This window comes from Silene latifolia, chromosome 3 (assembly GCF_048544455.1).
Source record: "Silene latifolia isolate original U9 population chromosome 3, ASM4854445v1, whole genome shotgun sequence".
In the NCBI taxonomy this organism is placed as follows: Eukaryota; Viridiplantae; Streptophyta; class Magnoliopsida; order Caryophyllales; family Caryophyllaceae; genus Silene; species Silene latifolia.
Genome location: NC_133528.1, coordinates 105334485 through 105351553, shown reverse-complemented (window position 1 = coordinate 105351553; position 17069 = coordinate 105334485).

Genomic DNA, 17069 nt, shown 5'->3' with positions numbered 1-17069 from the left:
TTATTCTCATTGAATCTCGGATTGAAATGCTTCGCAAGCCTAGTAATGAGCCCTCCATTTACAATGCGTTTCATCCCATCATCATCACCATTCCTAAACTTTGCCCATTTTTCGAGTAGCACAAGAGGCGCATTGAAGTGGTACACACTTCTTCCTTGAATATTGAGGTAAGATTCCATGAACACAAGGTCAAGTTGATTCACAATCGCCGGATCTCGGCGAGCAAGGAGGGTGCCGGAGAGGAACCGGTAAGTGAGTCTCAAAATCGGATTTTGAATATGAAAAGCGAGACATTCCTTGGTGTGTATGAAATCTCGGCTGGTCATGGCCCTCCATAAAGGTTCAACACTGTATTTCTTTGGCTTCAATGTCCGGGTAGGCGAAACATCGAGACCAAGCACATTTGCGAATTCCACAAGGTTCATCATCCTTGAAACATTCTCGAACCTAAATTCTATGCATATTGTTTTATTCAAGGTTGTAATCTTCAAAAAGCTCAAAAACTCAAGCACAAGGGATCGGTAAGTTTGCTCATACATGTGGAAAAGGGTAGAGAGACCAAATACTTCAAAGAGAGCTTCCACTTGGTGATAAATCCCAAGTTTCCTTAAAGTATTATGACATAAGAACTTATTAGGGAGAATGTTCTTACTTAGAAGCCGGTGGAAGACTAGTCTTTGCACATCATTGATAAATTCAACATTTGAGAAGTCATCAAGTCTTGTAAAATCCACAATTTCTTTATGCTCCCTTCTTAATGTGTTGATGTGGGAGGTAGAAGAACTTCCTCTTACCCTTGGTCTCCTCCCATCCCTAAAAGAAGATCTTCTTGGTGCCATTCCTTGATTATTGAGCTGGAACTTTTGATTTGTTAAAGAATAAAGATGCTCCTTGTGGATTGAATGTTGCCTTTGAAACCCTAGGAATTTGGGGCTTTTTGATTTTGTGGGGTAAAAGAGTGATTGGGATATGCTTTGGAGTCATAAGGAGGTGGGTTTTTATAATACAAGTGGAAGGAAGAGTGATGTGTCACAAATTGTGTGGTGGGGTGTAATAAATTTAAGAAAAGTCGGGCCAAAATATCGCAGGAAGACGGGCGGATTCGAGCAGAAGACGGGCGGATTCGAGCAGAAGACGCTCGGATTCAAGCTTCTCGGGACGGGCGGATTTGTAGGAAGACGCCCGGATTCTGTCACAGTTAACTTTCCAAAAATATGACGCCTCCAAGACGGGCGTCCCGACCCCAAGACGCTCGAATTCTCTGAAGACGAGACGGGCGTCTTTTCTCAAAGAGGGACGGATTCTGCGACAGTGAGATTCCTTGAAATGCACAGGCAAAAAGACGGTCGGCTTTCTGCAAACACGGGCGGATTCCTCGAGACGAGCGTCTTCCCTGCTGAGACGCTCGGATTCTTCGACAGTCCCAAAATTTTCAATTTCACAGCTTAGAGGGACGGACGGATTCTTCCTAATACGCCCGGATTCCAACAGGATGGGCGGATTCCAATGAAGACGCTCGGGTTCAAGCTGCGAATTTTTCCTTTGATTTCCTTTCCTCTCATAAATGCTTCCCCATACTTGAAGATTGGTTCCTTCCTTCATTCAAAATTCGTTAGTGACCCTCTCTCACTTACTCTCCTGGAAAGAGTTTATGTTTATGATTAAAGAAATGCAATAAAGTTATAAATACAAGTTAGAGGGTTAGTATATTTACAAGTGGTGGTTTAGGGAGGACTCCACCAAACTCTCCTTTTTGATGGTTCTTTCAAGGATGAGAAGGCCCGAGGTAGGTGACCTCGACCTCTCCAATAAACGCTCCCTCATAGTATGGCTTCAACCTTTGACCATTGAATTTGAACTTACTTCCATCTTCCGCCTTGATTTCAAAATCTCCATATTTTCCAACTTCGGTTATCACATAGGGACCCATCCATCTAGAGCTCAACTTTCCCGGAAAGAGTCGGTAGCGGGAATTGAATAGAAGGACTTTGTCCCCTTTGTGCAAGGCCTTTTGTCTAATCCTCTTGTCATGGAGCAATTTCGTCCTTTCTTTGTAAATCTTGGCGTTCTCAGAGGATTGTAGTCGGAATTCCTCCAACTCTTGAATTTGAATCATCCTCTTTTGGCCACTCAATTTGAGATCAAGATTAAGTGCTCGGATTGCCCAAAAAGCTTTGTACTCCAATTCGATTGACAAATGACATGCTTTTCCATAGACAAGCTTGTAAGGGGAGGCTCCTATGGGAGTCTTATAGGCCGTCCTATAAGCCCAAAGAGCATCATCAAGCTTTGTGCTCCAATCTTTTCGGGTCTTGTACACAACTTTCTCAAGGATTTGTTTGATCTCTCTATTTGAAACTTCAACTTGACCGCTTGTTTGAGGATGATATCCCAAGCCGGTTCTATGTTGAACACCATATTTGGTCAAAAGGGATGCAAGTTTCTTCTCATGAAAATGCGTTCGTCCATCACTTATGATTGCTCTAGGAACTCCAAATCTTGGGAAGATTATTTTCTTAAAGAGCATGGTGACCGTTTTTGCATCATCATTTGGAGTGGCAATTGCCTCCACCCACTTTGAGACATAGTCTATGGCCACAAGGATGTACTTATTCCCCTTGGATGTCACAAACGGACCTTGGTAGTCGATCCCCCAAACATCGAAGATCTCCACCTCTAGAATGCCCCTTTGTGGCATTTCGTTCCTCCAAGAGATATTCCCCGTTCTTTGACAAGCGTCACAATGAATGATGAATTCTCTTGTGTCTTGAAACATTGTAGGCCAATAGAAGCCCGATTGAAGAATTTTTGCAATGGTCCTTCTTGCTCCGTGGTGCCCACCGTAGGGTGATGAGTGACACCCTTCCAAGATTCCTTGGACTTCCCATTGAGGGATGCATATCCGGTAGAGCCCATCACTACACTCCTTGTAGAGGTTTGGGTCATCCCAAAAGTACCTCTTCACTTCGAATAGGAATCTCTTTCTTTGGTTGTGGTTCAAATTTGGAGGGAGTACTTTTCCAACAATATAGTTAGCATAATCGGCAAACCATGGGGTGATATGCCTTTCAAGTTGTGTTTGAATGGCCATCAAAATATCGTCGGGAAATGAGTCATTGATTGGGGTTTCTCCTTGTTCATCGTGAAACCGGATCCTTGACAAGTGATCCGCCACTACATTTTCGGCTCCTTTCTTGTCTCTTATTTCCAAGTCAAATTCTTGAAGAAGTAGAATCCATCTCAACAACCTTGGTTTTGCCTCCTTCTTTATCAAGAGATGTCGGAGAGCACGGTGATCCGAAAAGACAATCACCTTGGATCCAAGTAAGTAGGAACGGAATTTGTCCAAAGCATAGACAATGGCAAGAAGCTCTTTCTCGGTGGTATCATAATTCACTTGGGAGGGATCAAGAGTCTTGCTTATATAGTAGATGGCATGAAGAGCTCTTCCTACCCGTTGGCCAAGAACCGCTCCAACGGCGTAGTTACTAGTATCACACATAATCTCGAACGGTAGTTCCCAATTTGGAGGTTGAATGATCGGTGCCGAGATTAGTGCTTCCTTGATTCTATTAAAGGCTTCAACACACTCATCAGTGAAATGGAATTGGGCATCTTTAAGCAAGAGTTGAGTGAGGGGTTTCGCTATTTTTGAAAAATCCTTTATAAAACGGCGATAGAAACCCGCGTGACCGAGAAAACTTCTCACCCCTCTAACATTCACGGGAGGTGGGAGTTTTTCTATCACCTCAACTTTAGCTTTATCGACCTCGGTGCCCTTTTCCAAAATTAAATGACCCAAAACAATTCCTTCATTGACCATGAAGTGACACTTTTCCCAATTTAAAACAAGACTAACATCTTCACATTTTTGCAACACAAGAGAAAGATTATGCAAACATGAGTCAAAGTCCTTTCCATAAACACTAAAATCATCCATAAAAACTTCCATTATGGTCTCTAGGTAATCGGAGAAGACACTCATCATGCATCTTTGGAAAGTGGCGGGGGCATTGCATAAACCAAAAGGCATCCTCCTATATGCAAAAGAACCATAAGGGCATGTGAAGGTGGTCTTATGTTGGTCATCCGGGTGTATAGGGATTTGGAAGAATCCCGAATACCCGTCAAGGTAACAAAAGAATTTGTTGGAGGCTAACCTCTCAAGCATTTGGTCAATGAATGGTAGGGGGAAATGATCCTTTCTTGTTGCGGAATTCAATTTTCGATAGTCAATACACATACGCCAACCGGTGATCTTCCTTGTGGGTTTTAGCTCATTCTTTTCATTTGTCACTACCGTGGTACCTCCTTTCTTAGGTACCACTTGAACGGGGCTAACCCATAAAGAATCCGATATGGGATATATGATTCCTGCATCAAGTAATTTCATAACCTCTCCTTTGACAACTTCTTGCATGTGGGGGTTCAATCTTCTTTGAGGTTGAATGGTAGGTCTATGGTCTTCCTCTAGATGAATTCTATGCATGCAAAAGTTGGGACTTATTCCCTTAAGGTCATCTAGACTATAACCTATAGCCTTCTCATGTTGTTTCAACACATCAAGCAATTTTCTCAATTGGTTCTCATCAAGTCTATCATTAACAATCACGGGTTTGGTTTTTGATTCATCAAGGTAAGCATATTTCAAATTTTGGGGAAGGGGTTTTAAAGTAGGAGTTTTTACCTCACTTTCCTCCTTTGGAGTTTCATTGAGAATTTGCTCCATCTCCATTAGGCATTCCATTCTCATAGCATATTCAACTTGTTCTTCATTCTCATCAACCTCATCACATTCAAATTCCATAATGGATTCCTCTTGCTCTGGAGCTTGTAAGATGTCTTCTAGGATGGATTGCTCATCTTCTATAGGTTGACATGCTTCCACAAGGATGTTATGCACTAATTTGGATTGTGCATGAGTAAGTTCTTTGTTAGCTAGAGCGGCCTCAAAAAGATCTACCTCCAATTCCCAATACATATTTTTAGCCTCACTTGCTTCCAAGGCTTCCAATGCTTACATGGGATCTTTGAAAAAAAGGTATACTTAAGTGGTCCTCTACAAAACAATCTATAAGGTCCATCTTGCAAAATATCAAACAACTTGAAAACAATTAGAACAAACCTTGAGGAGTTTTACTTCCCCAAGGCAGAGAAAGACACAACTAAAAACAATATAAGAAAATCTAAATCAAGTTAGCACCGTCCCCGGCAACGGCGCCATTTTTGGTCCGGACTATGTCTTTTCGGTAACTTGTCGTTAGGAGCACCTAGACCAAAACACAATTTATAGCTTCACAAACAACTCTACAACTAGTAAAGAGGCAAGTAAAGGTCGGATCGCAAGGGACGGGAATTGAGATGAGATTTCTATTGCAACTAGTGGTGTCTTAGGGGTGTCACAATTGGGGTTGATGTAGAAGGTCACTAAACTAAATAGCAATGAAAGTAAACAAGCAAGATGAATTAAAAAGGGTTGTAAACAATTGATAAAAAGCACTAGGGTGTCATGGGGTCATAGGGGATTCATGGGAATTGATCATACAAACATGTTCTCAAATTATAAGCAAGCAATTATTGTTGTGATGGATTGAGTTGGTTTATATCTTACAATCCTAGGAAAGTTTGGGTCCCGGAGCCGAATCGATTAGATTGTACAACACCTACAAGTCGACTTAATCTTCCCTACTCAACAATATGCATGGTCTAATGAGACTCGAGTTGGTTTATGTCTTACAAGTCTCATTGAAAAGATAGGTGATGGGTAAAAAATGCAAGGATTCATAGGCTCACATTTCATCAAACATAACATGTGCATAACTTGAGATCACAACAAGCAAGCAAATAAACCATGAAAGCATATTAATTTAAGCATGAAACATTCCCCATGTTGGTTTCCCCTAATTACCCATTAACCCTAGCTAAGAAAACTACTCACTCATTATCATGTTGAACATGCTAGCAAGGTTGTCAATCATACCAACAAAGTTAAACATGATGAATAAATGAAAGTGATTAACAATAATTAAAAAGGGATTAAGAGAATTATACCTACTAATAATTCCAATAATAAAGCAAAGAATAAAAGAAGTACTTGATGCTTGATTGAGAGGTTGTCAATCTCCCAATAATAACTCAAATAATCTTCAATTACCCAAAATAAAGGATGAACAAGAGAGAGATTAAGGAAATAAAACTTGTATTAAAACTTGATTAATTGTTGATTACAAGATTAAAGAGAGATTTGATTGATATTAACTACTCTAAAGATTGCTAAGAAGAACATGCTCTTCTAATTAGACTAATGGGGTATTTATAGTGGGGATTAGGTGTAGGAATTAGAGCTAACTAAGGGCTTAAATGACGATTAAGTCCCTACTTAAGGAAACGCCGGTCTTTTTGGAAAGACTCCGGTCACTAGAAAAAGATGTGCATTTTTCTTTGAAGCTTGAAGAAGACGAAATGGGTCAGCCTGGGAATCCGGGCGTCTTTAGCACGGGACGGGCGGATTCGGTGGTTTCTGCCCGGGCGTCTTGGGGAGAAGACGGGCGTCTTCTGGAGCTGCTGCCCGGGCGTCTTGGGGAGAAGACGCACGGATTGTGGTGGTGGAGACGGGCGTCTTCAAGACAATCCGCACGAATTGCTGGGCAGTTTCGTTTCTTCTTCTTTTATTCTTTTTTCTTCATAAGATCCTTGAAGATTTCCTCGGGGATGCAAGGATCTTTTCTCATCATTGCCCATCTACTATAGTATGTACAAAGGCCTTCTAATCTTGTCTCTCCTTGATGCTTGGTCATTGAATTCAATAAATTTAGTCTTGTTTTGCCATGAAAATGCAAGGTTTGCACTCCTTTCCTACGGAGGGATCAAAACCTCAAAAAATATGCAAAACAAAGAACTAAAGACAATAAATGACCCAAATATGCACTAAAAAGCATGGGAACAAGGCTAATTCGGGGACTAAATATGCTCTAATTATGGTCACATCAGCATGCAAATCAACAATAAATCCATCTTAACATCAATTACTTGATTTTTGGATAAACAATCCGACATAGAAAGCTCACATGTTAGGTTCAAACTTGTGGATGCACATTTATGTATTTACCCGTTTTATCAACTTTTGCATTTAACCAACCAATATCGATCAGTAGAGGCTGCTACCGCGGGCGAGATTGGGTGTCGAATTAAAGGGCTTCCCAATACGTACATTCACTGTAACACCCCCATACTCCATGTGCCCTACCAGGACCACTTAAGGCATGGGAATGCTACCATCTCGGTTACCCGAGGCAATGAATATCAAATAGACCATAAAGAAACATACTTTAATAATTAAGTTTAAAGCGATACAAGTTCAAATCTAAAAACTGAAAAAGTACAATACAACTGTTCTCAAAACTGTCAAACCAACTAATCAAAATAAAAGAATGTTCGACACAGCGGAAGACTTCTAAAACAGCTCGTGATGACTCAACCCAGCTATCCCATGCACATCAACCCATACCTACTTAATAACTGCTAACCAACCCCGAATGGATCACCACGGTATTATTGGACCACAATGGAATCCGATTGCATCAAATATGTAAGACATTGCCACAATTGCCAAATTTTCGGGAATGTGCAACATGTCCCTCCTTCATTGCTTTACACCATGACATCTCCTTGGCCATTTTATGCTTGGAGAATCGACATCATCGGAAAGATCACGCCAGCCGGAACAGGAGGTCACTGTTTCATTCTAGTGGCTATCGACTATTTCACCAAATGGGTAGAAGCGGCTTTTTACACTAGTCTCACAGCCAAGAACGTGGCAAAGTTCATACAAACCAACATCATCTGTCGATACGGTTGCCCACATGAGATCATCAGTGATAATAGATCACATTTCCAAGCTGAGACTGAGCAATTGCTAGCCAAGTACAAAATCAAGCATCACCACTCCTCGCCATATAGACCACAAACTAATGGCGCGGTAGAGGCGGCAAACAAAAACGTTGTCACAATTCTCAAGAAAATGATTGACAACTATCGAGATTGGCCAAGCAAGATACCTTTTGCTTTATGGGGATACCGTACATCTGTTAGGACGCCCACTGGGGCCACCCCTTTCTATTTGACCTACGGCATGGAAGCTGTACAACCAGTCGAGCTAGAAATACCGTCCTTGCGTATTTTACTCGAAAGTCAAATACCAGAAGCCGATTAGAAGAGGGATAGATATGAAGAACTCATCCTCCTAGATGAACGAAGATTGCGTGCATTACATAATGTGCAAATATATCAGGCACGTATCAAACGAGCCTTCAACAAAAGGGTTAAGCCAAGGAACATCAAAGAAGGAGACTTGGTCCTCAAATCAATTAGAGCTCTTTTACCTGTCGATCCACGAGGAAAATTCAAACCCAATTGGGCCGGGCCATTTCTAGTCAAGTCCATACTTCCAGGGGGTGCGGTTAGGATCACAGACTTAGATGGGAATGAATTTGCCAACCCGATAAACCTCGACCAACTGAAACGTTATTATGCCTAGAATAGAAGCAAAAAAGGCGCCTCGTGTAACCTCATGTGTCGCTCTTGTGGCACGAAATAAACGGCCCCTCGCCAAGCTGAAATAAGCTAATGTCATCTTGCTTGCATTTTGACAATTTCTCATCCTCATATCAACAAATAAATTGAATTGCACTTTAGGAGTAAGTGAAAGCTCATGCTTATTTTCTAAGTTCATTACAAGCTCTTGCTTAGAACAATTATTCTTTTACATTTACTTGAACTACGCGCAAGGGTTTGATTTCATTTTTTAAATGAATACGTAGACAATCCTTCACAGGATACAACCCATTAATTATTTTAAATGTAAATAGAAGGACATTTGCAAATGCATTTGGAATTCGACAAGAATAATGATAGAAAATCGTAACGGTTTCATAACCAATCAACCTCTTTTATTCCATGCCTTTTAAATAATAATATGCCACATAATATAAAAAAATAAAAATAGGCAAGGATTCTAAAAACCCCACCTTCTTGTTACAATAATAATAATAATAATAATAATAATAATAATAATAATAATAATAATAATAATAATAATAATAATAATAATAATAATAATAATAATAATAATAATAATAATAATAATAATAATAATAATAATAATAATAATAATAATAATAATAATAATAATAATAATAATAATAATAATAATAATAATAATAATAATAATAATAATAATAATAATAATAATAATAATAATAATAATAATAATAATAATAATAATAATAATAATAATAATAATAATAATAATAATAATAATAATAATAATAATAATAATAATAATAAATAATAGTAAAGACTTAGGCTATTCTTCCATTTTCCCTTTGCCTTTGTCATTTTTATCATATTTCTTGTCCCGACCTCGAGCCGGACGTTCTTGCGCCACTTCAGACCTAATCACCAACGGTCTCTCTCGTGGTGTAGCCTTGCCATTCTTGTCAACCACCATCTCGACGACGGGAGAAGTTTTCGGTTTCTTCGAAGGATGAACAACTCGAAACCCGGCTTCTTCCTCTACCTCAGTCAGATGCTTCTCTTTCTCCTTTTCTACATCACGAACCTTGTAGTCAACAGGCTCGCGTTTCCTCAATCTCTCGCGCTTCTCCGGAGTAGTAGCTTTCCTCCACCGCATATAGGAATCCGACACCCATAGAGCACTAACAGAAGAGTTCAAGAACCACATATTTCTTTGAGCCCATTTGATGGCCCATTCTCTTCGACTATCAGTAGTAAGCGCCACGGCGATCATGGGACGATGTCAAGCTTCGGAATCATCTGCTTCAATCCAACCTGCCTCATCAACCTCTCCGGGAAGATGCATATCATAAACTCCAAGCCAGGAATGCGCAGAGACCGGGTAGGATCCAAGGATGATACTCCAGTGACAGATTTAAGATGCCACCATGGTACGATCCATCTAATCAAGGGGCCATCATCACACTTCAATTTGTTTTCCCAATAGTTGCAGACTCGAGTGAAGTCCACCATGTAGAGCCTGGTCCTCATCGCGATTGAGCGAGCATGATAAGCAGGAACATTAACTGGGGGCTCGATCAATCGAAGACGCTCCATAAGCCAGACCTACCAAAAGCAGGTATTAAAAAACGATAAAAAAAACGATAAAAAAAAGCGAAAATAAAAAAAACAAAAAAAAAAGGATTTTTTTATTCTTTTACCTGCAAAATAATGGGACTTCCCAGATAAGGAAGGTCACGGTTGGCTTTCCTGTTATCTAACCCCAACAGGATCTCTCCTAGACACAGGCAAGCTAGGCTCCTATGCAGCTCCATTTGCTCAATCAGGCTCAAATAACGAGGATCATCTCTCAAATCCTCATAAACATGCCCCTGAAGGACATATACATGTAGTAGGCAAAACCCGAATGCCCTTCGCCTGGCAACATAAGAGATAGTGGGATCTGCCCTATTGATGAATCGATCAATGAAGTCCAACATTCACACTCTCTTTGAGGTCACAAGACAGTCCACCTCAGCCCTTGTCAACCCAAGCAAATCCCTAAACTTGTTCTTATATCCTTGAGAAGTAGAGGGAATAGCAGGCAAATGTTCCGGGTCCCAACCACCAATCGCAGCAATTTCTTCGGGAAATGGGCAAATATCGCCTCCAGGAAAAGTAAATACGTGATAATTCGAGTCCCAATAATCAAGACAAGCATCTAGGAACGGTTTGACCACCTTGATCAACTTCAAGCTCAAAAGGGATCCAAAATTATAAGCACCCATGTCGTGTTTCTCCACATTGGAGAACTCATTTGTCCATTCTTTTAGACGAATTTCGAGAGTATTCATAATGTATGCTTATTTTGAGAGCTTTATGTAATAAGACGAAGGAAAGACGGAAGAATTATGTGAATAAAACTTCCCTCGACGTCTCTATTTATACTAAAAGTTGTTTCCTAAAATCCATCAGGACGGATACACTGGGGAACAGGCGCAACACTTGCTGCGCCTCTTCATAGGGACGCAGCTCCTGCTGCGCCTCTTCCTCAGCCTTCTTTCTATGTTTTTTCCGCGTTGGATCTTTCCTAATTCCTCAAATAATAATTTCCTATTCATACGGGTTATTATTTTGGTAAATCCGTCAAATTGCCATGTTTCGTGTTTCCTAATTCCACGGGCACGCATTTCGAGGCGATATCGACATTTTCGTCATCTTAGCACGCTTATCCATACCTTTTTTTAAATTTTCTTTTAGGGAATAATTTCACCAATTTAATTTATTCATTTTCAAACTTATACATTTGTTTTTAATTTTCTTTTTTGGGTAATCATTTCACTCCCGCCCCACATTACATTTCAAACTTATATGTTTCTATTTTTCCTTTTTTTAGGGGGTAGCCCTCCCTACCGTCCGGTCATTTCCGGCATATTTTTTGCATTTTTTGTTTTGCGCTAATTTAGGCCATATGTACAAATGTATGTTCTATGTGATTTCTGTGTAAATTTCGGCAGCATGACGCCATAAACCGTCATCTACCAAACCTGTTCATAGCTAACCTGCAGGAACAAACAAAGCAACCCAGCAGCAAAGGCACTCAGGCCATCATATATACAACCAAGAGGGGATATGTACACCAAACTAGGGGCTCGAGCCCCAAAACAAAGTCCGAATGTCCAAAATGTAGGTCCTAAAAATGTACAAAATACAGCCGAAGACAAAAAAAAAAAAAACAACAAGCAATCTACTGCTGGTCGCCGCCTAGCTCAGCAACTCTCGCCTCGAAAGCAGCAACCTCGGCGTCACGGACCTCGAGCTCCCTTAGCAGGCGAGCTGTCTCCTCCCGAGACTGGGCTAGCTCTCGCTGCAGGTCACGCTCCCTCTGCAAACAACAAGAATTGGCTCATGTCAATCATTCCAAACAATAAGGAAAGATAGAAAATTCGAAAATGAAGTAAACGGAAGGTTCATACCTGACGTCCTCAACCGCCAACAAGTGCCTCGACGACAGTAGCTCGCAGCCGGTTGGCTACCCTTCACAAAGCCACGAACCGGGATGGCGCAACCTGCATTTCGAAAGAAGAGATTCTTAACGATTGGACAAACTCAAGCAAATGTGTTCTTACACAAAATTATACAAGTTAGGAGACTCACCCTCCGAATCAGATGCTGCCACTCGTCTAGACCAGCATCTCTCACCGCCGCATCTCAGTCGCGAAGCTCGGAGATCGTCGTCATCCCCGTCGCGTCAGTGTACTCAAGGGTCTCGGGGTACTCTGGGGGCTCGATGCCCGCCGCCTCGACCTACTGCAAATTCAAATGATTTCCATTAACCGATGATCATTCATCGTGTTCTCAAAATGATCAAAAGTAAGAGTAAAACACTTACCACGACCGGCCAGTACGCCAACCTTCCGTAAAGGAACGCCGAGTAGTCCTCACCAGGAAGAAGGAGGGCGTCACCACCAACGCCTGCCAGCCTCCCTCTCAGCCTTAGAAGGCTCCCTAAACATCGTCCGAGGAGGATCGATGGGAACCGTCAAGACATCCCGAGAGCACTGACGAGCCAAACGCTCGCCTAATTACCACACAGAACCCATCGACGTCCTAAGTAGCAACCGGCTCGAGCTCCTAGGTCGAAGTACCTCAGCCACAAAGGGAGGAGCGCCAGTGTAGTCCACCCAAAGCCTGGGCACCCACTAAGAAAAGCAAACGAAGGGTCATTCTTATGATCAGTTCTAAAAGAAAGAAGAAAGACAAACAACGCAAGGTGAAATACTCACGCCGTCCAACTGAAGAGCGTTCACCTCCCGTCTACAGACGTCGTGAAAGGAACGCCGGCTCTTCGTACGGCACATCACCCAATCCCTCACAACGGGATAGGCCCTCTCCACCGGCTGCGTCCTCTTGGGCGCGAGGCTTGGAAAGTAGGAGTACACCCACGCCGGTAAAACAAGATAGTCAACAATGATCTTTCGTGATTCGATAAGAAAAGGAAATGATCTTTTATGAAATGAAATGAAGGTTCATAGCTCCAACAACAGTCCAGGGCCAATAGCGCCAGGAGAAGTCCCCTTCTCCATCAACTCCGGACGAACCATGGCCCTCATAAAGCGAATGAGGACCGCAAAGCCGGCAGTGACCCAGTCCCAACGGCCTAGGTCACTCAGGTCAGAAAGAAAGGGAAGGAGCTTCGTCGATAGCCTCTCTCCCTTGTCTCCGAGGTAGATCGAAGACAGGAACCACCAGAGCCACAAGCGGACTCTCTACTCTGCAGTACAGGGAGCAGAGTCGTCTCCCTCCCCTCGATCATCACCAACGTTGGGGTCTTCCCCGCAAAATAGTCCCGAACGTAAGAACTAGGCACCAACCCGGGTACCGCAGCAGCCTTCGGCATCAAGTTCCAGCCGAGCAATCTCCTAGCCTCAGCCGAGTCTACCCTCATGGCTGTCTCCGGCCACTCCACCACCTCAGTCCCACACGACAAACCATAAATCATGCCATAATCCTCTAACGTGACCCCCACCTCGCCAAAAGGCATGTGAAATGTGGAGGTCGTGTCCCAAAATCGATCCAAGAAAGCTCGGACCAGGCTGAGGTTAGCCCAAAGCTTCCTCCTCGTAATATCCCTCCAAGCCTGCACCAAAGCACCGAACGCTCCCCACTCGATGATGGCTCGCTCCTCAGCCGAAAGCCTCTCGTAGCACCCCCATCGCCGTCATGTAGCCCGAGAACGATCTGATGTTCCCGGCCTCCTATTTGGATTCGAAACAAGAGCTATCTTTAGCTTGAATGAAGAAGAAAAGGAATAAAAAAAAGAAATGAAAGAAGATTAATGAAAGAGTGATGAGTTTGATTTACCAAGCTCTTCACCGTCCTATAGGACAGGTGACCCTCTACAGCCCAAAGTAGGTGCCTGCTGTCCCAAGTCTCAGCCCACGCAGGTTCTCCCCTCAGCTGGTGTGGACATGGGCCACGTCTCGGTCTGTGGATTTAGGCCACCTACCGGTCCGTAGTCACGGGCCACTTGCACGCCAAGCCAATCTGTGGACATGCAGCGGTCTTTTGAAAGCCACGCTCGGCGGCGTAAAAATGCTTTCGGCCGGATCATTTTAGATCGGTCGGTTTCGTCTCAGTAAGGGTCTCGAAACGATTAGAGATGTTCGGAGTCGCCACCAAGAATTTGTGGGATGCTTGGAACCCATTCGAAATCCACTTTATACCTTGGTCAAATCGAAGCACAAAGCAGCGTTTGACATAGGTACTAAAGATAAGGAAATCGTCCCTCTTTAGCATCCTATCTCTAGAATGACTCTCGTACGCCCTGGATAAGGTCATCCACTATCCAAAGTTTCTAAGTAAGAGGTGAAGGTACGTATTGGGAAGCCCTTTAATCAGACACCCAATCCCGCCCGCGGTAGCGGCCTCTACTGATCGATCTTGGTCGGTTGAATGCAAAGGTTGATAAAACGATTTAAATGCATGAATGCACATCCAATAATTTAAACCTAATATGTGAGAGCTTTCTAAGTCGGTTGATTTAATCCAAGTATCAAGTATAAGATTTCGAGTTGGATTAATGATTGATTTGCATGCAAGACGGAAATTAAACATCCATTTACCAAATTAGGTTTAGGGTGCATAACATGATCCATTTATCTTGATAAAGCGTTTTGCAAGTATGATTTTGAATAAGCAAATAGTCATCTAATCCGTCTTATATCCGGGCTAACCGGAGTCGGGATCGTCCTAGATGAATGCTGGGAAGAGAACAGGTCCTGTACCAGACGGCTACATGAGGCGCGAGCCAGCCGGCAATACAAGGGGCCTCCCCTGGTTTTGAAAATGAGAAAGAAAAGGCCTGCTTGAGGCGCGGGTCAACCTACGGTTATATGCCGTATTCTGACCTTTTGAAACCGTTATAAAACGTGTTGAGAAATGGGTATTTGAACCCGGTTTGGTTTGAAGGGGTCGCTTGGACCGCATTTGTTGATTTGAAGAATGAGACTCGAATAATCATCATTATTTTGATGATATTCGGTGTCGGATTCGACTTTGACAAACTTGACATGAATAGTTTTGAAAATGATTATGAACTAATTGTTTTAAGTTCATTTGAATGTAATTAGTCGTTACTCATCATCGTACCCGGGTTAAAATCCGGCATGGTATGTGAAACCAAGGATGACTTTGTGTTGGTGACTAATATGCTTGTTTTGAAAATGTAAAGAAATGATGAAAGGCTTTAAAATACCTCCCAAAAAGGTAATAAAAGGCTTTAAAATACCTTTTACATATTGTTAACCAAATATTATCACCGAAACACGGATTTAACCGTCATGGTATGAGGAACCAAGGGTGAAAAATATTTTATGGTTAAAACAAATAAAATAAAATGAAAAGGTTCGAAAATATTTGAAATGGTAAAACCCGATTACAAATGTGAAAATGAATTAAAGGGGAAAGATGAGAACAAACACGGTTGAGTTCTGACCTGGACACCCCATTGAGGCGCGGGCAAGCCGGCGAGCCAAGGGGCTTCTGTCTCAGGCCAAATATCAGTTTTGGCTCGTTTATTCCATGTTTTGGTTCATGTTATACATGTTTTAGCATGTTATAGTCAGGAAACAAGTAAAAACATGATAAAAGATGGATTTTTACACCCTCATACTTACATGTTTGGTTATGGCGAGAAACCGACGTAAATGTAACAACTCGTTTGGTCGGAAAAAACTCGGTTTAAAACCGTTTTGGTAAGTAAAAAGAGTGTTTTAAGATTAGTGACGGTGTAGTGGTCGAAGTGGTCGGTCAAGTGATTTAATGGACGATGACGGTACAAAACAATGTGTAAGGCTTGTATTTACGATCGGTAGGTCGTAAATACGCGTCGGATTGTGACTTAAGAAGTCGAGTCGAGAATTTTAAGGGAGAAAAGAGGAGACGGACACTCGCGTAACTCTCAAATGGGGGCATTTGAGGGGTATTTATAGGAAAATGAGTGGTTGTGTGAGTTTTGAGCGATGTGGCCACCTAGGCTGCTCAAAGAGGTGCGAGCCACGTCGCGGGTCTTCGAGTTGTCTTGTCGCTTTCACATAAGAGCAATCATGATTTGTTCTATCCTAGGATTTATAGTCATATGTTTGGTACTTGACCAAACATAAATCCGGGAAATCTTAGCATAGAAGGTTTTGAAAGTTTTGTTTTTGGTGGTTGACTCGGTTTGACTCGTTGTTGGAGTCGGGATTTGAATTTTTGAGTCGGTTTTTGGTCCGGTGTCGGTTTTGACTCTAGTTAGTGTCATTGCGACCCCGTCGTCGTGCATTAAACACTCCAGGTATTTTTGAAATGTTTTGAAATATTTTATCTTCGAAATCGTTTTAAGTTTTCCGACGTAAAGTTGTACACAAACTGTCGATCAAACACCGCGATTCCAAAGCATGTTATAGTCCGATAATCATCGGGTGTTTGTTGGAGTCTCAGTAGATCTGGGTATCTACAGAGCCCCCACTTTGACTGAGGCTTGGACAGGGCGAAAGTCAAAGTAGAGTCCCCAGGTCAATCGAAGATTACAACCCGAAGACCCAAGCGACGTCGAGGCGGCTCGAAAGGATTCGGGCCAAGGACCTGCCGTCGGGAAGGGCGACGCCGAGGCGACTCGAGGGTACGAGCCAAGGACCTGTCGTCGGGAACAGTTTAGAGTCCGTCGACTATCCATGCAGGTCGTTTAAAGTCCGTTAGACTACGTACAAAGGCTCGCCAGCCACAAGAAAGAGTCATACCTAAGGCATCTTTGGATACGTCCTCGCATGTTTGCGGATAAAGGCTCGCCAGCTGTGGTGCGTTGTAAGGCTCGCCAGCCATGGTGCGTAGTAAGGCTTGCCAGCCATGGCGCGTAGTAAGGCTCGCCAGCCATGGTGCATAGTAAGGCTCGCCAGCCATGGGGCGTAGTAAGGCTCGCCAGCCATGGGGCGTAGTAAGGCTCGCCAGCCATGGTGCGTAGTAAGGCTCGCCAGCCATGGCGCGTAGTAAGGCTCGCCAGCCATGGCGCGTAG